The following is a 24,012-nucleotide window of genomic DNA, read 5'->3' as shown; positions in this document are numbered from 1 at the left end:
AAAACATGAAGAACATTCCAAATAATTTGCAGTTTGGGTAGCCTGACATGCTTTAGTGTTTAGTTGGCTTGAGGCAGTGTGCCATGCTTGTAAAAAATGGTTTCTGAAGCTGACAGTGAGCTGTTTCAGGCTTTGAGCTTGACACATAGGATAAAGTGCCTTTTAGCCTCTGTGCTGGCAAATTCGGACAGGATTGGTAAAAGTAATTTGTTCTCATTTCTGTCTGTATGACAGAAGATCGAGAAAATTCAAGCATGAAACTCTAGCTTAAAACACAGGAAAGCTCATTCATGTTTATTAAAAATGTAAGGAAGAGTTGGGAAGACTGGATTTTAACAAAGCTTTCAGACCTTGGGCAAAAAAGTGTATATCTGCAGTTAGGAGGGTAATCTAGCGGTCACCTAATGAAATAATAATAACACTATTATTATTATGATTTCCATTGAGTAATAATTCTAAAGAAATTTTATTCTCCTAAGCCCAATTTAGATTGAAAAACATTCCCAGGCAGATACTATACACATAACCAATCACCTGGCATATATATTAATTAATTCTTAGATAATTTTCAGTTAAAACCATGATGTGTCATTTTAGTCATAAATTTTACATACCATTTTGGGGTTTTTGACCAAAGCTTCTTCGTTAGCTTCTTTTCTCTCAATTGACTAAGTCCTGTATATATCATTAAGTATTTAAAAAGTATTTTAGGCAAAATTTTTTGTGTGGAAACTCTACTGTTCTGCCTTGAGGAGGTGGTACAGAAGTGACATGATTCTGTTTTAACTGTTACCTTCCAAAGGGAGATATTGTCACCTCTTTCTGTTTGTTTATTTTATTTTGTGGATTTTATATATTTGAGAGAGAGTGAGAGAGAGCATGAGCAGGGGGAGGAGCAGAGGGAGAGGGAGAGGCAGGCTCCCCACTGAGCTGGGAGCCCTTCGAAGGGTTTGATCCCAGGACCCCATGATCATGACCTGAGCCCAAGACAGATGCTTAACCGACTGACCGAACCACCCAGCTGCCCTTTGGCTTTTTTTTTTTTTTTTTAAACAAATTTGAGAGAGAGAACATTTAAAGATACAAAGTTTGGATTACAATAAGAGTTTCAACTGAAAGTTAACCTAAGAATCAGTTAACATTCATGTCAGGTGTTCAGTACAGTCTCTGGCTGAGGGTGTCTGCTGCAGGTTTTTTGGTTTAAGTTGGTCCTGGGAGGATACAGATTCAGAGGGAGGTGGAGTAGAAAGTGACTATTCCAGGCATAGCATCCATTACCTTCCAGAGGAGAAAATACTTCAGGAGTTGTTTTGTACACAACTCCAAATGTGTACTTGTAATGAAAATCCATTCTTTAAATCATTGTAGCTTATTTTTGCCATAACCTCTAGGCCGGATGTGAAATAGGCTGTCTTCTTGCTCCATTTTGATTAAGTTTGCACAAAGCGTGGTAACTTCTGAAGTTTTACACTGTCCAACAGTAGCAGAAAGTCTGTTCTTTTAGATCTTTTAGCTAGTTCCCATTCAGTACTTCTTCAAACATTTTTCCTTTTTTTTTTTGAATCATTGAGTTCTTCAGTGAGAGGAGTTTTGGATTTGAAGTTCTTCCATTTTCCATAATAGGCTTTGGGTAAATTTGTTCCTACAGAGAGGTGTGGTGATGTTGGGAACTACTCATTTTTGGTTTCATATTTTGCAAAGAGTTGCTATTATAAGGTTTCAAATCTTTATTCTTTATCCTTATGCTATAATAGATATTTTTTCTTATGATGGTAGTGACACATATGCATTATAGAAAATTTATAAAATCCAGACCAACAAAAAACCCAAAAACCCCAACCCCCCCCAAAAAAAACCCATAACTGAAAACATGAAAATTATGCCTGAAATAACAATTGTTAACTCTTTGGTGTATATTTTTAATATAATATAGAAAAATACTGTAATATTTCAGTTTCTGAGAATGATGCTGTATCATATATTTCTTTTTTTAATTTTAATTTTTAAATTTTTATTTTATCTTACTTTTTTAGGAGGAGAGGGGGAGAGGGAGAGAGAATCTTTTTTTTTTTTTTAAAGATTTTATTTATTTCTTCATGAGAGATACATAAAGAGGCAGAGACGTAGGGAGAGAGAAGCAGACTCTCTGCTGGGAGCCTAATGCAGGGGACTTGATCCTCAAATCATTGAGCCACCCAGGTGTCCCAGGGAGAGAGAATCTTAAGGAGGTTCCATATGCAGCATGGACCCCGAAGTGGGGATCGATCTCATGACGTCGAGATCATGACCTCAGCCAAAAATCAAGAGTCAGAGCCTTAACTGACTAAGCACCCCAGGTGCCCCAGAATATATTTCCTCTTAATTTTCTTTTCTTTTTTAATTATTTATTCTTGAGAGAGAGAGAGAGAGAGAGAGAGAGAGAGAGAGGCAGAGACACAGGCAGAGGGAGAAGCAGGCTCCATGCAGGGAGCCTGATGTGGGACTCGATCCCGGGTCCCCAGGATCACGCCCTGGGCCGAAGGCTGGCGCTCAACCACTGAGCCACCCAGGGATCCCCCTCCTCTTAATTTTCACACAAGGATGGACCACAATACATATCATGGAATGGTCTTTCATAACATATTTTGAATACTGAATAGTATTATAGTCTGTGAATGTCACATAATTTATTGGGGATATGCTGTAGTATCTGTAGTATCAGATAGGTTTTCTTTTTTTTAAATTAATTATGTTTTAAATTTTTTTCAGATCGGTTTTCCTTTTTTGTCTTTTTGGTACTATACAGCAGTAAATATCTTAAAGCTCAGTTTTTTGTAGTCATGTATGATTATCTGTTTGAGGAAAGCCCTAGAAGTAGATTTTTAAAAAAGATTTTATTTATTTATTCATGAGACACACAGAGAGAGAGGTAGAGACATAGGCAGAGGGAGAAGCGGGCTTCTTGCAGTCCCCTGATGTGGGACTTGATCCCAGGACCCTGGGATCACGGCCTGAGCCAAAGGCAGATGCTCAACCATTGAGCCACCTGGGTGTCCTTAGAAATAGATTTTTTTTTTTTTTGGTAGGGATAAATTGCATTGATGTCTTTTGTTGACCTTAAGGCACTTTATTATTCTCAATATCAAATCTATAGATTAGGTTATACTTTTCCTTCATTATCTTATGCAGTTTTTTTTATTTTTTTGTCAGCGAAAGATGAAATGCTCAAGTCAGATAGGATTTGAATCCAGGCATGACTGGCTAGTAGTGCTTTACCCAAATGCAATAACCGTAGATATATCTAAGGACTCGACTGTAAAGGTCCAACCTCCACACCAAGCCATTCACTAGTGCTCAGTCCTAGCTATAAATGCCATATCTACCTAAATAGGCCCAGCAGTTATAGTGTGCCCTAAGAATGTTCTCCATTTTCATTTTTAATCTCCTTGCTCTATTACCATCTGACCTGCTGCCCACATACACTGATGCATACATAGTTGCTATGTGGTAGAAGGAGTAGATACTGTTTCCAATTATCTCTAAGATTTAAAAATGTTCTGCTTTCTGTCCTTTGCTGCCAACTCCAGGACTCTTAATGTCTTGTGTATATATGTATATTTCTGGATATCTGTATTTTATCTTTATTTTGATCTATATCTATCTCCCATCCTATCATTAATATAAAAACTCATCTTAACCAGAAATTACCTTTTGAAACAAGATAAGTATCACTTTGACTATCACAAAAACATTGTCACTTCTAGGAATGAAACTAGAGATAAAAATGGGCAAAAGCCAGGAAAAGGTCATGTGTGGACACTTAATGACGGATGGTCGAAAGTAGAGAGAAATTCTCCTCTTCATTTTTATGACCATAGTTACATTTAGCCATCAAACATGACCCTAATGAATGCAGTGATGTTTCCATTTTCATGCATATTTTTTCATCTTTAGAATTTGGTCCTGGATGTAAAAGGAAAGAGAAAGTAAACACATACACACCAAACATATTTTCTGGGCCAGTTATTCTTTTTTCAGACATTATTTTCTCCAGTGTGAAACAATCTGCTTCCTTCATTTCTGTAAGTTGGACTGAGGTTCTCTGTTCCCTTAGTACACCCTTCAGCATAAATTTTTTGTTTAGGTCAGTATCAGTTTCTTCTTTAATATCTCCCGAGAACAAGAACCACGTCTTTGTACTTTGACATGGAATTTGACAGCCCTGTAAAGATTGAATAAGTAAATTTTTTTCATGCAATCATGCGAATGTTCATATAGGAAAGTTCAGAATACGCCATTGAAACTGATTTTACTATGTAATTATTTTATTTTATTTTTAAAATATTTTATTTGTTTATTCATGAGAGACACAGAGAGAGACATAGGCAGAGGGAGAAGCAGGCTCTCTGCAGGGAGCACTATGTGGGACTGGATCCCAGGACCCTAGGATCACCACCTGAGCCAGAGGCAGACGTTCAACCACTGACCCAGGTGTCCCATTATGTAATTTTTTAAAAGAACATCTATTGTGAAGTACATTGTACATGTAAAAGTACATAAAACATATTTGTAAGTTAAAAAAAATTGAATACCCATGATCTACTACCAAGATTAAAAAGTATGATATGCCTATAATCCCTTTGTTTCCTCATTCCCCATCTAATGGAAATGCTTGCCTTATCCCTAAAGTAGCATGTTCTTTGGTATTGGTTATTTTTGGACTTTCTTCAAAGGGAATTATAATACACATTATATATACTTTTATGCTTGCTTATTTGTTCACTGTTATGTTTTTGAGATTTGTCAGTTTGTAGCCATAATTTGTTTTCATTTTTGTTTGTGTTTTTAGTCTATGAATTCTGTAATTTATCCATTCTCCTATTAAGGGACATTTGTCGTGATAACTAGGTTTTCAAAAGCATAAAGTATTACCATCAAGTTTTCCATGATATTCTTTTATCTGTTTCATCATTGCTACATCTGTGATATGTCCCAATTTTAAAAACTCCTGATTTTGCTAATTTCTCTCTCTCTCTCTCTCTCAGTTCTGAGGTATATCGTTTCTCGTAATCTGTTCCAGGACCAGGTTCTGACATTGCCAGTCATCTGTATTGTATGCTTGTTTTCTAACTCTTTCATTTTTGCCTTTATTTTCCTTTTGTGCTTTCAGGTTTATTCTACTATTCTAATTTCTTTTTTTTTTTTAAAGGATTTTATTTATTTATTCATGAGAGACAGAGAGAGAGAGGTAGAGACATAGGCAGAAGAAGCAGGCTTCCTGTAGGAGCCCAATGCGGGACTCGATCCCGGACCCTGGAATCATACCCTGAGCCCAAGGCAGATGCTCAACTGCTGAGCCACCCAGTCATCCCTTTTCCCCTGCTTCTTAATCACTCATGTTGCTTTTATCATTTTAAGATTTTATAATTTCTTTTAAAGAATTTATTTGAGAAGGAGAGAGAGAGAGGGAGAGAGAACAAGCAGGGGGAAGAGCAGAGGGAGAGGGAGAAGTAGACTCACCACTGAGACAGGGAGCCCAGGAGCTCCATCGCAGGACCCCAAGATCGTGACCTGAGGGGAAGGCAGATGCTTAACTGACTGGGCCAGCTAAGCACCCCAGGGTTTTGTGATTTTTGACTATGAGCTGCTCACTTTCCTTGGAATTTTATCTGTGGTTATTGTATCAGGCCTGGGTTGAAGGTGGGTTCCCCCAGAGGGGAAGTATATTTTGCTTCTGCTACTAGCTTGGGCACTCTATTTACCTGGACACCTTTTAAATCAGATTTCTGCTTGAGGATTTTTTTTTTTTTTTTTTTTTAAATCTCAGTGCTAATTTGTGGTTACAAATCCTTTGGGGAAATTATTTTCCTTCATTCATCTCACATCAGGATCAGGTCCTGCACTTTTCTCTTTCTTTGCCCTTTTGGCATGAAGGAGTTTTTTACTCACCTCTAACATAGCAAATACAGCCCTTTGAAGTCCTGGTTACTGTTGGGGTCTTCTGACAAATATTATAATATTATAGTCTCAAAATTTGATTTAAATTTGACTATACTAAAGAAACTTTTGTTTCTGAGATTGTAGACATGTCCAAAATAGGATGTCTTTTTTTTTTTTTTAATAGATTAGTATGCAAACCTTAACTAATCATTACAGGGTGTTTGCTTTTGAAAAGAAAAGGCAGGGCCCTTGGGTGGCTCAGTTGGTGAAGCATCTGCCTTCCCTTCAGGTCATGACCCCAGGGTCCTGGGATCGAGAGTTCTGCATTGGCACTCTGCCTGGGGAGCTGGGAGGGGGGGGGGAGGAGTCTGCTTGTCCCTCTCCCTCTGCCTTACCTCCTGACTTGTTCTCTCTCTCTCTCTCAAATAAATAAATAAAAAAGAAAAGAAAAAGACACTAATGTGTCAAGATATGATGGCAAGCTGCTTACTTTCTTTTACCCTTTTTTATTTTTTTCTTTTACCCTTTAATTCCAATTTTATAATATCTTTTCTTCTGCAAATAAATTTGAAATGTTGGTATTAACAGTTTCTCTTCCTAAGATGTAACTTCATCTTGTTTACAGTCACTTTAGTTTTGTATTTTGTTCTTTAGGGAGTTAGTGTAGGCATCTTATTTTAAATTATTTGGTTACATCTGGTTACATCTTCGATCTTGAAAAAACACTGCCAGTCACATTTAGTTTTCTGTTCCTTCAGATTTCTGGGCTTTGCCTTTAAAATGGTAGTAGGGAGGGCAGCCTGGGTGGCTCAGCGGTTTGGCGCGGCCTTCGGCCCAGGGCCTGATCCTGGAGACCCCGGATTGAGTCCCATGTTGGGCTCACTGCGTGGAGCCTGCTTCTCCCTCTGCCTGTGTCTCTGTTTCTGTCTCTCATGAACAAATAAATAAAATATTTTAAATGGTAGTAGGAAAAGTTAAAAAGCCACCCATGGTCCACATTGCCCTTATTTATACTCTCAGAAGCAGCAAGTGAAAGATGGCAAACTGCAGGGTTCTTCTGGGTGGTTCACTTTTGAAAAGGAGTAATTATTCTATGCTTATTTCAAATGGTTACATTTCGGTAAATATTTTAAGAAGCATATAGTTTTTCCTTTTGTTATTATAACATACTTAATTTTTTCCCTTTAATCCTACGTGGGTTAGGTATGTGGCACAGCCTTGGTTGTGATGAACAGTTGAAGGAGTTTAAGAATCTACATTTATTTCTCCATACTCAGTTACTGTGAATTAGCTATAAAAACTTAGATACAGTGATAAAATGAAGCCAGAGAAAAGACTAAAGTAATTAACTTTATTACCTTTGGATAATTATTCCATTCGTCAAGTGCTAATTATCTGTATCACAAAGTTAGCTTTGATATTTTCTATGCTCTTTTTATGAAGTAATTTTTCTTTTGCATTCTGAGTTTTAAAGTTCATCTTTTTGTCCTTCTAATTTTCCTTATCTTGCGTAATGAGGCACCAGTATAGAAATGATTTCTGAAGCTTGAATATTAGAATCTTTTCTGGTAAGGTCCTTTTTTTTTTAAGATTTATTTATTTATTTGAGAGAGAGAGAGAGTGGGAGAGAGAACGTGAGCATGTGTGAGTGGGGAAAGGGGCCGAGGGTGAGAGTCTTCTAGCAGACTCCCTGCTGAGTGTGGAGCCAGATGTGGGGCTCAATCTCATGACCTATGAGATCATGACCTGAGCTGAAACCAAGAGTCAGATGCTCAACCAACTGAGCCACCCAGGAGCCGCATTATTTTGGTAAAGTCTTTGCTCACATCTAGATTCTAAATAAATAGGAAAAGATCTTTCTGATATATATATATTTTTTAACAGTATGTCATACTCACATGAAAAGCCATATTACATAAAGCATCCATTGAGGTTGTGGTCCTGTGGAAAGGGAATTTTCTATTTATCTGATATAAACTTAAGACGGACTGATCATTTCATTGAATGCTGTCCCTTCTAGAATCTGTATTAAATTCTGGATATTCTCTTGAAATCTAGCATAATAAAGTATTCTGTATATAAGAAGAATTTTCACATTTGTTTTATCAACCATTAGGCAAACTCTACATTTGGGTCATTCTAGTGCAATGATTCTTGCCATTATTGAATACACACATAACTTCATGCACACAGACACACACACACACACCACTTTTTGGCATCGCTCTTTCATAGGCTGTATCTGCTAGGGAAAATCAAGTGAGAAGTAGGCATGAACGAAGTATAATACAACTGGTAAAACCCCACATAAGTATAAGCAGTGATGTTTGTATAGCAATATTTAGTGCACTTCTTCCTTTTTTTGTGTGTAAGAAAATCCAGGAGTTACAATTATGACTATTGTGTGTGCAGTTGACATTGGGCTAGTAAACTCCCTATGGGCACTTGGTCTTATCAGCCGTACGTCAGTTGCATCAGTATCTTGTGAACTTGCAAGGCTTTACTGATGCTGTGATCCTTGAGCAGAGGACTAGAGAACTAGCAGCAGGCACCTTAATGGTAGCATCACTGGTACACTATCAGTGGGGAACCCACTAACGAACGAACATCACAGCCTCAACCGAAATTCTTTTTCCCTGTGATTTCGTGATGCACAATGAGAAACTGTTCTTTGATATTTAGAATACAACCATTTTATCACCTTGATTTTTTTTTACTTCTAAAGGTTCAAAATGAATATTGCAGATTTTCTTTAAAAAATATGTTTGCTGAGGGGTGCCTGGGTGGCTCAGTCAGTTAGGTGTCCATCTATTGATTTCAGCTTAGGTCATGATCTCAGGGTTGTGAGATGGAGCTTTGTGCTCAGCAGGGAGTCAGTTTGAGATTCTCTCCCTCTCACTCTGCCCCTCTCCCCCCACCCTAAAATAAAATAAATACATCTTAAATAAATTTGTTTGCTGAGGCATGACTTTTTTTGTGGGGGGAGCAGGGTGGGTGTTGGGAGGTGATATGCAGTACTTTGAATTTAGAATGACAGTTATGTAACACATTTTGCCTAGAGTGATCCTTCTCCATTGTTGGATGTACAGCAAACTTGATTGAAATTTAAATTTAGAAATAACAGAAATGGAAATAAGGTTTAGTTAGAGGAGATAACCATTTTTATGCATGAATTCTGCTTTATGGTAGGATTTAGCAGAGTCCTTCAGCTAGTGAGGTTTCAAGAACCATTTTCGTGAATTTAAAATTGTATGTCAAGGGGTGCCTGGGTGGCTCAATTGGTTAAGCAGCAGACTCTGGATTTTGGCTTAGTCCTGATCTCAGGATGGTGAGATTAAGCCCTGTGATGGGCTCTGTGCTTAGTGGGGATCCTTTTCAAGATTCTCTCTCTCTCTCTCTCTACACTCCCCCCCCCTTCCCCAACTTGGGCACTCTGTCTTTTAAAAAAAATATTTGTCAAGAATTTGGTTTTAGAAAACTTTTTTCAGGACCACATGCATTTTGTAAAGTTTTTATTTATCCTTGCAATAAAGATTCCCACTTTTAGTCTCTATTTTATTTTACTTCTTACTCCCTCTGACCTATCTTCTCCCACCCCTTACCCACGAAAAAATAAAACAGAATACCAAATAAACACTATAACTTTAAAACCAAAATATACTAGTCTTTAGCCTAGTACTTTTGGGTTCATCATAGTGGATAATATCATACTATCACAGAGCAGGAGATTTAGAGGATGTTGCAAGAATATATGGACACATGTAAATGAGGAATTTTCTCCGTTTTCTTTTCTTTGAGAATCCTGAGTTTTCCTTTACTGCACACATAATCCATTGGTTATTTTGTTTTTGTGTGTGATTGATATGAGCCAGGGCTCTCCAGAGAAGCAAACAATGGGAGGTACATGTGATTTATTATAAGGAATTGGCTTCTGTGATTATATAGGTGGAGATGTCCTACAATCTGCCATCTACAAACTGAAGACCCAGGAAAGCTGATGATGTGTTTTTGAGAACCAGAGAACCAGTGGTGTAAGTATCAATTGAGGGTAGAAGGGTGGTGTTTCAGCTTAAACAGGCAGAGTGCAAAATCCCCCTTCCTCTGCCTTTTTGTTTTATTCAGGCTTTCCATGGATGGGTAATGCCCTACCACTTTGGGGAGAATAGTCTGCTTTATTCTGTCTACCAATTCAAATGCTAATCTCATCCAGAAACACCATCACAGACACACCCAGAAATAACATTTAAATCAGGCACCCTCTGTCCCAGTCGAGTTGACACATAAAATTAACCATCACAATGAGTCTCCACACTAGACTTGTGAGTTACATAAGATCAGGAGATAGATCTGTTTTGTTCTCCATTGTATGCTGTGCTTAGTCAGAAGCTGGCTTAGGGCAGGTGCTTAATAACTATTTGTTAAAGGAAAGAGGGAAATTAATTTAAAGAGGTGTATAAGTCAAGCTGAAAATTATGTATCAAAGATTTATATAAAAAGATTTATGTAAAATACATGTGTAGCAGGGCACCTCGCTGGCTCATTCGGTGGAGCATATACGACTCTTGGGGTTGTGGGTTCAAGCCCCGGGTTGGGTGTAGAGGTTATGTAAAAATAAAATCTTTAAAATACATGGGTAGCATGGTGAAGACTTTTCATCAGGGCAAAGTATGCAAGTGAAGGTAATTTTAATTGGCACATGAGGACTCTGTTGACATTTTCTTTGTCTTTATTTGGTGGCTGCTTTGAATACTAAAACCAAAGTCTTCATAGATTTTTGTCTCTTAAGTATTTTAAGTATGACCTTTAGATTTCTCAGAATCTTCCCAAGTTAAGCAGAATTATTTTGATCATGGCAGTGAATCAAGGTCAAACAGATCTGCCATTATTTCTGAGGATGAGTCAACACTGCTCTTCAGCAATCTTATTTTGAAATGGCATACTAGGGAGCAGAATGATCTTTAGTTCTGTGCTGTTACTCCTGTGTTATCTTCTAGCCTCCCACTCATGAAAAAATTTAGTAATTCCATATTTTCCCTTGTGTTCATTATTGGAATTTGCTATGGTAATGAATATTTCTATATGACAATATCAAGGGACCAATGATTTTAGCAGCCTTAAAAAATATGTATAAACAGTTGACTCATATATATAATCAAGAGGTTAGTTGAGGTCTCTGATGATATCATTAAGGTCTTCTGATTCTATATTCTGTGACATTTTTTGTGATACTGTAGGAGAACATAATGTCCAATCATTGCAGTTAAGGTGAGGTAGTGAGGTGGTAGGATAGGGAGTCTCATAAATTGTCTTGTGCCAACGGATGATGTTTGAACCATCTTAGTGCCATTGCCCAGATATGTAGGGAGAAAGAGGAGCCTATGGCATAGGTGTATTTGTCCCCACTTGTTTTTAGCAGATAGCACATCATATGAATTTTTACCAACTAGCACAGTACCTGGCACATGGTAGATGCCCTGGATGTTTTTGTTGAATTGACTTGGCTGGAGTTCTCAGGGCCAGTCACAGTCACGAAAAATGTTGTTATGAGAAACAGATAGGTTGTATTATAGTTGCACGGGGTAAACTGGGACGCGGTCCTAGTGGACTGTTTCTGAAAGGTCTAGGAAAGGAATATAGAGACTTCTAACAGGCTTGAAGCAACGAAAGAACAAGAGAAGCTGTATCTCTTTAGTTGTGAAAAGAGACTATTAAAGTCACTGTTCTGAATAAAGGGATCAGAAACTGGAGTGGAGGAGGTCAGAGGAAGAGAAACGAAGGTATGTCAAAATCATAGTGTAGAATCTTGAAGTGAGAAACAGATTTAAATTCAGTTTGGGGCGAGATATGGAAAATAGTCATTTTGCAAGGGTGATGGAGTAGTATCCCAAAGGTCACTGAAGTGCTTGTGTTGTGGAGGACATAGTGAGTATCTAGAGGAAGAGCATGGAAATGCTCAGCAGAAAGCTTATGATGGCCCTGACTAACTTATTACCTCCGAAGGAAATGCCAAAATCATTTGTAATAAGAGGCAGTGGAGAGGAGAGTACCAGAAATTTTAGAAGAAACACCAGTATGATGGTGGAAAACATTATAGCTTTGATTTGATAAATTTATTTGAAGGCCTTGGAAACAAACTCTCCTTGTGCTAACTTTGTGACTATTAATGAAAAATTAAATGTCTAATTCTCACGCAGATAGGAATATGGAATCAAATGGGCACAGTTACTTAAGAAAACAGCGTTAAAGAGTAGAGCAGCTAGTTGAGCTGTATCCAGAAAATCAGGTGATACTAAAGTGGGATTTTAAAAAAAAGCAAATTCTTGTGGAATAACATAAAAATAAACAAAAATAGGCAGATTTTTTGTTCGTTTTTGTTAGCTTTGAAATTGCATTGATTCCTAGGTGATGTTTGTGGAAACCAGAAAGGTGATCTAGAGATTAATGTGGCAAAAAGTAGGCACTGTTTTTTGTTTTTGTTTTTGTTTTTTTTTTTTTTTTTTTAGTTTAATAGGTAGATAATTGGAGGAAATATGGGATACTTTTTTTTTTTTTAAGATTTTATTTATTTATGAGAGAGAGAGAGAGAGAATGAGAGAGACAGGCAGAGGGAGAAGCAGGCTGCATGCTGAGAGCCTAACATGGGACTCAATCCTGGGTCTCCAGGATCATGCCCTGGGCTGAAGGTGGCACTAAACCGCTGAGCCACAGGCTCCCCCAAAATATGGGATGCTTTTAAGAAGTAGTTAGTAGATGAACTATCATATTTAATGTTTGTGGCTTTGGGGATAACAAGATTCTAGTCTACTCATAAGTCTGCTGTACCCTTTACCAATGAGAGTACATTTCTTGCTAATAGCAGAAATACTTGCCTAAGGGATACAGTACACTTGAGTAATTCCTATCAGTTTCTAAAGTTTTAAATATTGTATTATGTTTTAGCCATGGACAATAGGCATGATGAAATAGGAGGATGCTTATTTTGCTTTCTTAATATCTTTCCTAAGGAATATTGTTTTTTTTAGAAATGTGTCTTAAAAAAAGAAGTATATTTTATGATCATTGAAAAGAACTAGTAATATTATATATTTTTAAAAATTTTTTTTAATTTTATTTATTTATGATAGGCACACAGTGAGAGAGAGAGAAGCAGAGGCATAGGCAGAGGGAGAAGCAGGCTCCATGCACCGGGAGCCCGATGTGGGATTCGATCCCGGGTCTCCAGGATCACGCCCCGGGCCAAAGGCAGGCGCCAAACCGCTGCGCCACCCAGGGATCCTTATATATTTTTAAAGTATATGAAAATATTCAAGCAGAATTTTTCCCTTTTTTTTAGAATTTTTTCTTGAATATAGGAAAACTTCTAAGATTTGGAAAATACAGAAAAAATACAGAAAACACGAAAAAAAGTATACTAAGAATCTAACTGGTCAGAAACATCTGTTCGTATTTTGATGTGTTTCTTTCCGACCCTTTTGAAAATTTAAAAAGATATAGTGACAGTATATTGTGTATACAGCTTTGTAGTCTATTTTCTTCCCTCAATATATTTGCATAATATTTTCTTGTGTCATTAAATACTCTTCAAAACTAGTTTTAGTGGCTCTACAACATTCTATGATATAAATCATATAATTGGCTTAAACTGTTTCATAAATGTGAACCTTCAGGTTAGCTTTATTTTCTTGCTGTTGTGTATATGAAAAATTTTAACAGTTTTATTGAGATATATTTAACATTTCATAAAATTCAGCCATTTCAAATGCATAATTCAGTGGTATTCAGTAATTTTACCAAGTGGTACAACCATCAGCATAATTGATTTTAGAACATTTTCTTCCCCCAGATAAGCTCCCTCACACCCATTTACAATTAATCCCCCATCCTATCCCTAGCCCTGCTGTCTAATTTTGGAACAATATATGTGAAATTATGTAATATGTGGTTTCCTGAGGCTAATTTCTTTTGCTTACCATAATATTTTTGAGGTCCATCCATGACATAGCATATGTCAGTACTTTATTACTTTTTATTGCTGAACAGTATTCCATTGTAGGGTATAATACATTTTGTTCATTTTTTTCATCAGCTGATGGACATTTAGGTGGTTTCCAGGTTTGTACTATTAAGAATAATGTTCATGTGCAAGTCTTTGTGTGGACACACATTTTCATTTCCCTTGGGCCAACACCTAGGAATAGAATGGCTGAGTTGTATTGGGAGTTTTGTGTTTGACTATTTGGGAAGCTGCCAAACTCTTTTCCAAAATGGTTCTACCATTTGACATTCCCATCCACAATATCTGAGGGTTCCTATTTCTCCATATCCTTACCAACATTTGTTGTCTGTCGTATTTATTAGTCATTCTAGTAGATGTGAAGTATTTCAGAGTGATTTTAATATGCATTTCCCTAATGACAGTGATGTTGAACATCCTCTCATCCACTTGTTAGATATTTGTATGTCTTCTTTGTTGAAATGTCTGTTCGTATCTTGTTCACTTCTTGATTAGGTTTGAATATTACTAAGTTGTGAGTATTCCTTGTACATTCTGGGTACAGGTCTTTTATTTGATCTGTTTTGCAAATACTTTCAGTCTGTTTCTTGGCTTTTCATTTTCTTAATTATGTTATCTGAATTGCAAAAATTTTGAGTTTTGATGAGGGCCAATTTGTCAGTTTTTTCTCTTATGGACTCGTTTGTTTTTTGTGCCATATCTCTGATGCCTAACCCAATATCTGGAAGATTTTATATATATATTTTAACTACCTGAACTTTTAAAGGGTATTTGGAAATATTTCTTAGGAATGGATTCTGAGAAGTAAATGCTTTACATTTATTTTTAACGGAAATTAAATATAAATATATATATATGCAGGAAGAAATACAAATCAAGGGCATAGCTCAGTGAAATTTGAAAAAATTAATACATGTGTGTAACCATCATGGATGTTACTAGCATGCCAGGAACCCCAGAACCTTCTAGAAGGTTATTCCCAGTCATTAATTCTATTCCTCCCCCAAGGTAACCAAAAACTCCTAACACCAAAGATTCGTTTTGCCTGATTTTGAATTTTATATAAATGAAGTAATACTGTATATGTATTTTTGTGTCTGTGTCTTTTGTTCAGTATTGTATTTATGAGATTTGTCCTCGTGGCACATGGTAGTGGCTTGTTGATTTTCATGTTTGTGCGGTATTTCATTATATAAACATACCATGTTGCTCAGTGCTACCACTGATGGACATTTTTGCTGTTCTAATGTTTGGCTATTTCAAATAGTGCTATTAGAAGTATACCTGTACTTGTGGTGCAGAAATGTGAACATTTCTGTTCAGCACAGACTCAGGAGTGGGATTGCTGGGTCATAGAGCAGACATAACTACAAATTTACCGTAAATGGCACACTGTTTTCCACAGACAGTTACCAATTTCCACTCCCAGCAGCCACATATGAAAGCTCCATTTGCACCTCATTGTGACCAGCACTCACTATTTTCTGTCTTTTTAATTTTAGCCATTCTGTTAGATTTGTCTCTTTATGGTTTTTATTCGCATTTATTTATTTATTTGCATTTATTTATTTATTTGCATTTCCCTGATGAATAATGAGGGACAGCACCTGTTTTTGGTGTGTGTGTGTGTGTGTGTGTGTGTGTGTGTGTGTGGTGCCATGTGGGTATCATTCTTCGTGAAGTTTTGGTTCAGATCCTTTGCTCATTTTTCAACTGGATGTGTTTGTCCAGTTTTTCTTAAAAATTTACCAGCTTGGGGAGGCCTGGGTAGCTCAGTAAGTTAAACGTCTACATTTGGCTCAGGTCACGATCCCTGGGTCCTGGCATCGAGCCTCACAGGGGCAGGGAGTCTGCTTCTCCCTCTCCCTCTGTTACTCCCCCTGCTTGTGTTCTCTTTCTCTCTGTCACATAAATAAATGAAATCTTAAAAATAAGTTATCAGCATGAAAATATGTATAGATATTCAGGGTATGAGTCTTTTGTCAATTATGTGATTGCAAATGCCTTCTTTTTGACTTGCCTTTTCATTATCATAATGATGCCTTCTGGCCAACTTATCAATCTTTTCTTCATAGCTTAGGCTTTTGATGTCCCATTTGTGTCTCAAAAAATAAACTTCATTTGGAAACTTAATTAAGAAACCTAAACTTGAGCTAATTAGGTTGATGTTTGGCTGTTCTGAGAGCTCTTCGATTTCCCGTCCGTGTCCAGTCCAAGAATGAAGTCCTTTGGAAGTCCTTCTGACCACCCGACCCTCCTGTGGGCCCTGAACACAGCTTCCAGCGCTGGACACTGGTACACACTGTGCCCTGCTCAGCTTCTCAGCCTCCCAGCTGCCTCTCTTACCCAACTTGAAGCTTCTCAGCTGCTGTTAAGCCTTTCAGCTGCCTTGAGAAAAACCTCTGAGCTGGCATTTCAACACTGGCTCATACCTCAAGGGAAAAGTCTCATTGGAGGCAAAGCTACATCACATTTCCATGCTTCCTTCTCTCTGAGGTCTTGACTCCTTGCTTTGGTAGCTCTTAGATGCTTCAGAAAAGTTTTTAAAACACCTATCCAGCCTTTTCAGTTGTTCTTGGTGGGAACATTGGTCTGCCACGAGCTTGTCTATCTTTGCCAGGAAAGGAAGTCCCTGGGAATATTTTTCAGGCTGTTGAGAGAGCATGCTGAAATACTGTAAGGTTGCATTTCCACTGGTGGGTATCAGTTTCCTAGAACTCTTTCCATCTTTTTTAAACCTTTGAAAATTTGTTAGGCAAAAGATAACACTGTTTTTTTCTTTTAATTAAAATTTTTATTTTAGTGAAACTGAGCACTGTTTGAAATGCTCGTTGATTTTTTTGTTGTTTTTTTGCATCTTCTGTTTATGAGTTATCTTTTTAATCTCCATTATTTCTCATCCATTTAAAAAGAATTTAAAATTTATTAAGTTTTATTTATTTATTTATTTATTTTTTTAAAATTTATTAAGTTTTAAATTTCAATTCCAGTAGAGTTAACATAGTGTTATGTTAGTTTCACGTGTAAGTATAGTGATTTAGCAATTCTGTACATTGCTCGGTACTCATAAGTACTCTTAATCCCCTTCACCTGTTTCTCCAATCTTCCCACCCACCCCCACTCTTCTCATTGATCTCAAGAATTCATGCATCTGAAGATAAAGGGTTATTGCCTTAATGGACTTAATAATTGGCCTTTCTATTGTTGTTTATAATGTTTCAACGCTTTAGAAAGCAAGGATTCTATCTCCTTTACTTTTGTATTCTTTCTTGGTATCTGGTGCACAGAACAGCCCATATTAACGTGATATATTAAACAGTCATGTAGAAATAGGAGCCAGGAGCTCTGGAAGATTGTTTTCTGTGTCATGCTGTGTTCAGTGATTAATCATGAAAAATTTCTTTAGTTCTTGTTTTTTACTATTTCATCTAGGAGTATGGCCTCAAGTCTAGGTCATGAGGTATCCCATTTTTGAGTCCTTCTTTTTCACATCCATCTAAATCCCTAACTTAGGATCAAATTTTCCTTTGTGATACACCCCATTCCCTGGGGATAAGTATTTCTACAGAAACCTCCACAGACGTAAAGGGAGGGGAGTAAATGTCTTACCTTCCAATCACATGAAGTTAAGTTAATGTCATCCCTGGAAGTGTATAAATGCGGAATGGCAACCTTACCAGTTGCATTTTGGAAGAGTCTAAGGGTAAGGCAGTTGCAGACTGCATAGTTCTGAAGCGTGCCCATAAAAATTTTAAAAATTTAAAGCATTCTCCATTCACATAGTTTATCCAACTCTAACCTAGTATTTGGATTCCAAGAAATCATCCAGTTTAATTTTTAATCAACATTTTGAAAGCAGTGTCTGAGGATAAGGGATAGTGAAATTTTCCTTATCATGTCAGGGTTACTTTGGCTTTTTTAACTGTGGAAGTTAGGATTTTACTCCTTGTTTTAGTTACTGCTCTCCCCCTCCATCTTTTTTTTTTTTTTTTTTTTTTTTTTTGGCCATTTCGTCAGTTCTATGTAAAACATAGTGTCTGCTCTCATGCTGCCTCTGGCCCCCAAGGGATGGTGTTCTGAAGAAAAATTGAAGCCTTTGGGGAAGGCTGGTCTAAAAATAAAATCCTCAAGGTATCAGCCCAGCAGCATAGGTCAGATCTAAGGACAGCATTTTTAACATCACAAATTGCTGTATCACATGGAATAAAAGTCTCTTTCTTTTTCCTTGGGTGGTGAGGGAGGCAGCAAAGCATTTTATAAAGAGCAGGAACTTTGGAGCTGGGGTGCCCTGGGTTCCAATTCCAGCTCTCGCACTGTTTGTGTGATTGGAGGCATGTTGAGCTCTGAGCCTCTGTTTACTTATCATCAAAATGGGAAAATAAGGGGCACCTGGGTGGCTCAGTGATTGAGCAGCTGCCTTCATCTCGGCATGATCCTGGAGTCCTGGGATCGAGTCCTGCACTGGGCTTCCTGCGAGGAGCCTGCTTCTCTCTATGCCTATGTATCTGCCTCTCTCTCTCTGTGTCTGTCATGAATAAATAAATAAAATCTTTAAAAAAATGGGAAAATAACTTCTATCTTTGGGGTGGTTTGTCAGGATTAATGTATGTGAAGGTCTGATACATGGTGGGTGTTTAAGGAATGGTAGCTATAATTGCACTCCTTAAAATCTTTCTCTGGTTCTAGAATAAAGACCTTTTTCCTCCCCGATGGGATGATGATTCACAGACTAGAGCCAGGTTACGTAGATGCTAATCCTAAAACTGCTCTTCATGAGCTGTGCGACCTTGGGCAAGTTGCCTGGTTTGTAGCTCAACTTCCTCCTCTGTCAATGAAGACAATTATGATGTCCACCTTCTGGGATTGTTAATTATATTAATATTTGTGAAGTTACAGAATAGTTTTGTGGCTAATATATCAGCACTGGTTAAGTGTGTAATGTATAGAAGTAAACAAAGTCGACATTAATTGGTTGTCGTTATTAGTAAAGGTAACAGGATGAGAGATGGGGCTAGAGACAGCATTGCTGAGTGATAAATGATGGCCTGCAGGTCAGGACAGCAGGTGCAAACAAATTTTGTGGGATAAAAATCAACAACTCTGAAGCTGGCACAGATTCACATGGCTGCTGCGGATCCATAGGAATATCATAGCAGTGGAGATATTTACTTTTAGCTCACTCTGATGACAACCTGCAGAGAAATGTTCTCACAAGAGTGGTTTCTGCTATGTTCTCCACTGTCAGGAAAGAGACCAAAAGGAGAAGGAAATGTGACTTGGGCAGACAGTATTTCCGTGCAACACTCCAGAACACCAAATACTTTCCTTTGGTTGAAAAAGATATATATAAATATGTATATATATAAATTGCCATACATATATATAAAATATATTTTTATATTATTATGTTTCAGATAGAAGGTTGGAGGTTGAACAAGTCTGTGGATTATTTTCTGAGTACTGCTGGATATCACTGTGTAAAAAATGTTTTTTTTTTTAAAATTTACTTTGAATTAGCATAATTAATATCAGTTGTCTTCTTTTTCATTGAATTTTTATAATAATTTTATTTTATATCCTACATTTGAGCTAGTGCCAGTCTTCACATAAGGCTTTGTTTTAATACAAATTGAGTATCTGGTTGATTTATGCAGATGCTCATATGTTTGCCATCCTTAATTCATGCTTATATTTAAAAAAAAACAAAACATAGCTACTGCCCAGAGATGTCAAAGAATAGAAGACATCTTTTTTTTTTTTTTTAAGATTTTATTTGAGAGAGAGCAAGTGAGCAACAGAGAGAGAAAGCACACAAGCAAGAGGAGGAGCAGAGGCAGAGGGAGAAGCAGACTCCCAGCTGAGCAGGGAGCAGTATGGGGCTCCATCCCAGGACCCCGGGATCATGACCTGAGCCAGCGGCAGACACTTAACTGACTGAGCCACCCAGGTGTACCCCAACAGAAGATATCTTAAAGGTAAAACAAACTTGTAGGGGAAACTCAAGAATGTACATGTCTATAAAATGAGAAATGAAACATTTTTTTATGGCAGAGTGATTTTTCTATCTCAAATTTTACAGAAATTTTTAAAAAGAGAAAGAATAAACACAGATGGGTTCAGTAATTTCTTAAGCATGAGTATTGAGAATACTTTTACCCTGAGGATTTTTGGAAAGTTCATCACTTTTTGTTTTCGCAAGCTTCCATTGGCCATCATAGGTTTTTTAAGAGAAAGAATCATGGTGCTAAGTGCAATGAATGGAGTAAGTAAAATGAATAGTTAGGTTGTGCCCCACACTTGCATTGGTTTTCCTCTACCTGCAACCATACTGTGTGGAATACAGCAGCCTATCATTTTACCCCTGAATTGAAAACTAGATTCTTTCTTTAAGATTTTATTTATTCACGAGAGAGGCAGAGGCTTCTGCAGGCAGCCTGATGCAGGACTCTATCCCAGGATCTTAGGATCACGACCTGAGATGAAGGCAGACGCTTAATCCCTGAGCCACCCAGGTGCCCCGAAAACCAGATTCTTCTTTTCTCAAGAAGTTGAGGGAACTGCTGCCTGGTGGAGATTCGGCGCTGATAAGGGCAGTGCATATACCCCAAACAAAGCCCTAGTCTTCTTGGTATTTGAAGGCCCATCCCCTGTTTACCTTAAAATGAAATCAGTCTTTTGACAAATTCAGGATTTCCACACACAGGACTGTCTGCCACCTGCCTTAGTATAGGAGAGGCCAGCAGAAAAGCAGAGGGAACCCACATCAGTCATAGAGGAAAAAGTCACCATGCCCTTTACTCAGAAATATGCATTAAATGTAGGAAAAGAAACAGCAGCGATAGCATACACAGAGCAGATGTTCCTAGGCGAAGCAGAGCTGAATTAAGGAATTGAGGAGAGTACATAAGAGAAAACTTGAAGTATGTTTTAAGATGACCTCTGAAAAGTAACAGGATGCAGGAAAATGGGAACAGTTAAAGAATAAGGGTGAACTTTTGAAAATCAGATATTTGTTTGCTGAAATTAAAATAGTGCTATGGACAATTTGAAAGATGACTGTAAGGGAATCTCCTAGCATACAGTGCAAAAAGAGAGGCAGCAAACTTGCAAGTAGGGCAAAGAGATATAGGCTCAGTCCAGTTGGTCCAGCATCTACATACTTAGGATTCCAAAAGATATGACAGAGTCAATGAAGAGTTGAAAAGATCAAATTAATAATAGGAACTTCTTTTGTGCTCTGAGACACAATCTGAATCTTCAGATTCAGAGGGCTCAGCAAAGTGGATGAAGACAACTTCAAGTTTAGACAAATTTTTATGAAATTGAAGACCGCTAAGTGTAAAGAAAAGATCCTCAGAGCTTCTAGAGAGGGAAGTGAGGTTGTCAAATCCTCATTAGTCTTGAGCACTTACTACTCTGAGACACTTTAGCCCCATCTCATACTTTTCCTATCCCAGACCTGGGGTCAGCCACCCATCTAAGGAGCCTTGGTTTCTTTTGATGGTCAGTGGTGTTTGGAAACCAAGACTTGAATATGCTCATTGTGTCTAGAGTATGGTGGCTTCTAGACCACTTCAGTGGCTAGAACTAGGTGGGAAGGGGATATAAATATATAAATGCTTTATCCTATGTTACGTACACAAAATAATTTTATCAAATAGCAGTATTACTACTAACAACAATTATGCTAATTAAAGTCCGGAGTTTCTTTGCAGATTTTTTTTTTGTCCTTAGAATATAGGATGTTCTTTTTTTTTTTTTTTTTTTTTTTAAGATTTTATTTATTCGTTAGAGAGAAAGAGTGAGCACGAGCCAGGGGGAGGGGCAGAGGGAGAGGGAGAAGCAGACTCCCTGCTCATCAGGGAGTCCGAAACAGGGGCTGGATCCCAGGATCTGGAAATCATGACCTGAGCTGAAGGCAGACACTTAACCATCTGAGCCACTGAGACACCCTTGAATATTGGGTGCTTTAAGGGCATACAATAGGGTACTATGTTCAAAAGATAAACTCTTTCTTCAGTGTGATTATCAATTTGGCGTATAGATTTCAGGTTCATTTATTTTTTTGTGTATTAAATTTTGAGACTTTACATATTTACCCCTTTAATTTAATGTTTTTTGAATATATAAAATGCTTAAATGGTTCAAAAGTCAAAACTGTATAAAAATATGTTCACAGAGGCTTTACTAACATCTCTATTTTTCCATCTCAGGATCTTGTTAAAATGCAGGTTCTCAGTAGATCTGGGGCCTGATGTTCTGCATTTCTAACAAGCCAGCAGGTGATGCAGATGCTGCTGGTCCACAGACTGCCCTTTGAGTAGCAAGTTCCTATATAATATTACAGGTTTGCCTATTTTTCATTTGGTATTTCATGTACAAGGCACAGGATAGCAAATGACTTCATATTAAGAAGTCTTATCCTTTGAATCACATCAAAGAGTATGAGTGAAATGATGGAGGTAGAAGAAGACACAGGAGAAGAGGGAGGAAAGAGGAGCAGAGAGCCAGTGTTATGGAGAAGACCTTCCCAGAGCATCAGCAGCTTGTAGTAGAAGAAATAGCAGCGGTGGTGAGGGTGGAGGCTGAAGATACTTTGAGCAAGAGGAGCAATCAAAAGCAGTGCTGGGGCGGTGGAGGCTGGAGCTGAATAGCCAGCTACCTTCTCTTCACTGCTTTAGCCTATGAAAGGCCACAGTGAGAACCTCCTTGAAATGCATCCCCTGGTGTGGGCTTCACGAAATACAGTTCACTAACTCCTGGGGACAACCGTCTGCCCAACTAAGGAAAGCAAACCATTCCAAACCTGTCTTTCTGCAGTCTTTTGGGAGCTCTCCAGATGTACAGTAGCAGAGCAAACCACGAAGCTGGGTCCTTCAGCCCCATGTCCTACACATCTGATCTGCATCTTGAACAACGTGGAAGCATAACTAAAGAGGCTAGGAAAGTGAATAGAACTTGTCAAACTAGGTCGAAAAGATGGTGAAATTCATTCGCTAACCTCAGTTTAGCTGGGTTACTCAGCTCCAATGAATAATTCTTATAGGCTGAGGTTTTACTATATTAGAATTTCATTGAGGCATGGCTTTGTGTTCGCTTTCAGCTGCATTGAAATTATTCCATGGGGTTCAATTTGATTATTTTTACTCTCTCATAGAAATAATAAAACACATTAAAAATTCAGGAAGAAAAGGAAAAGTCCACATTCCTACCACAATTTACATATTACACAGCATTTGGGTGATTATTTCCCTTGAGAGAGAGAGAAAGAGAGAGAGAGAGAGAGAGAGAGAGAAACAGTTATAATTATACTATAGAAGCACTATTACATCCCGCTTTTATGATTTTACATTATAAGCAATTCTCCATGTTTTTAAAGTCTTCATAAATAACACTTAAAGTGACTGAATCATGTCTTATTAAGTTAACTAGGTCTCTAAATATTCATCATTTAGATTAAAAGATCCTTAAAGAGTTGTCAGCATTTGAAATATATGGAAATGGGATGTAAAAGTAGATGATTAAGAAAAGGAAATGTTCTTTTCTTTTTTGTCTTTTTTGGTACCTTCTTTTCTCTAAGTGTAAAATTATCTCTAAATCTTGAAAAATGTGAGATAGTTTTATTACTTTATTAAGAGGGATTCATAGAAATGGTTATTTTACTTGGTGGGTAGTTGTATGTAACACAGTGTATTTAACCCAAAAGAATCCCAAATTACTTTTTAAAATCAGTTTGCTCTCACCACCTGGCTTTAGTTAAAAGCTTGACAAAACTTCCTAACAAGTCCTAACAAATGACTTGCTTTTGGGGAGATACTGTCACTGTAACACGTTAAAGGTGTGCATAGAGTACAGCTGGAGTGCAGAGAGATAAAGTACTTAGTCCAACTTGCAGCCTTGAGAACGATTTCTGGAGAGAATGATTTCTTAAAGGATGTGTAAGAGTGTATATGAATGACCTAACTGAAATGTGAAAGGCCCTCCAGGTTGAGGGACTAGCAGGCATCATTCCCAGAATGGTCACTGCATGAAGATGGAGTGCTTGGTAGTCACATGACTGCCTCCATGGCCCAGAAACC

General features: G+C 37.6%; 1 protein-coding gene across 4 annotated transcripts in view; it reads left to right on the top strand.

Annotated features, from left to right (window-relative positions):
• The window catches only part of GPR63 (G protein-coupled receptor 63), a 49,491-nt gene that overhangs the window by 4,788 nt on the left and 20,691 nt on the right, over positions 1–24,012 (top strand). Inside the window, exons 2-3 of one of the 4 annotated variants that reach the window (XM_072737693.1) lie at positions 9,865–9,950; positions 19,700–19,908. The exons of 1 other annotated variant lie outside the window; for it this stretch is intronic. The gene's annotated coding sequence lies outside the window, so the exon portion shown is untranslated. The remainder of the gene's footprint in view (positions 1–9,864; positions 9,951–19,699; positions 19,909–24,012) is intronic. 2 more of the 4 variants (XM_026002903.2, XM_072737685.1) reach the window with 2 other exon arrangements.

Source organism: Vulpes vulpes, chromosome 1 (assembly GCF_048418805.1).
Source record: "Vulpes vulpes isolate BD-2025 chromosome 1, VulVul3, whole genome shotgun sequence".
In the NCBI taxonomy this organism is placed as follows: Eukaryota; Metazoa; Chordata; class Mammalia; order Carnivora; family Canidae; genus Vulpes; species Vulpes vulpes.
The sequence above is the reverse complement of the archived record's forward strand: the minus strand, read 5'-3'. Positions and strand labels throughout refer to the sequence as shown.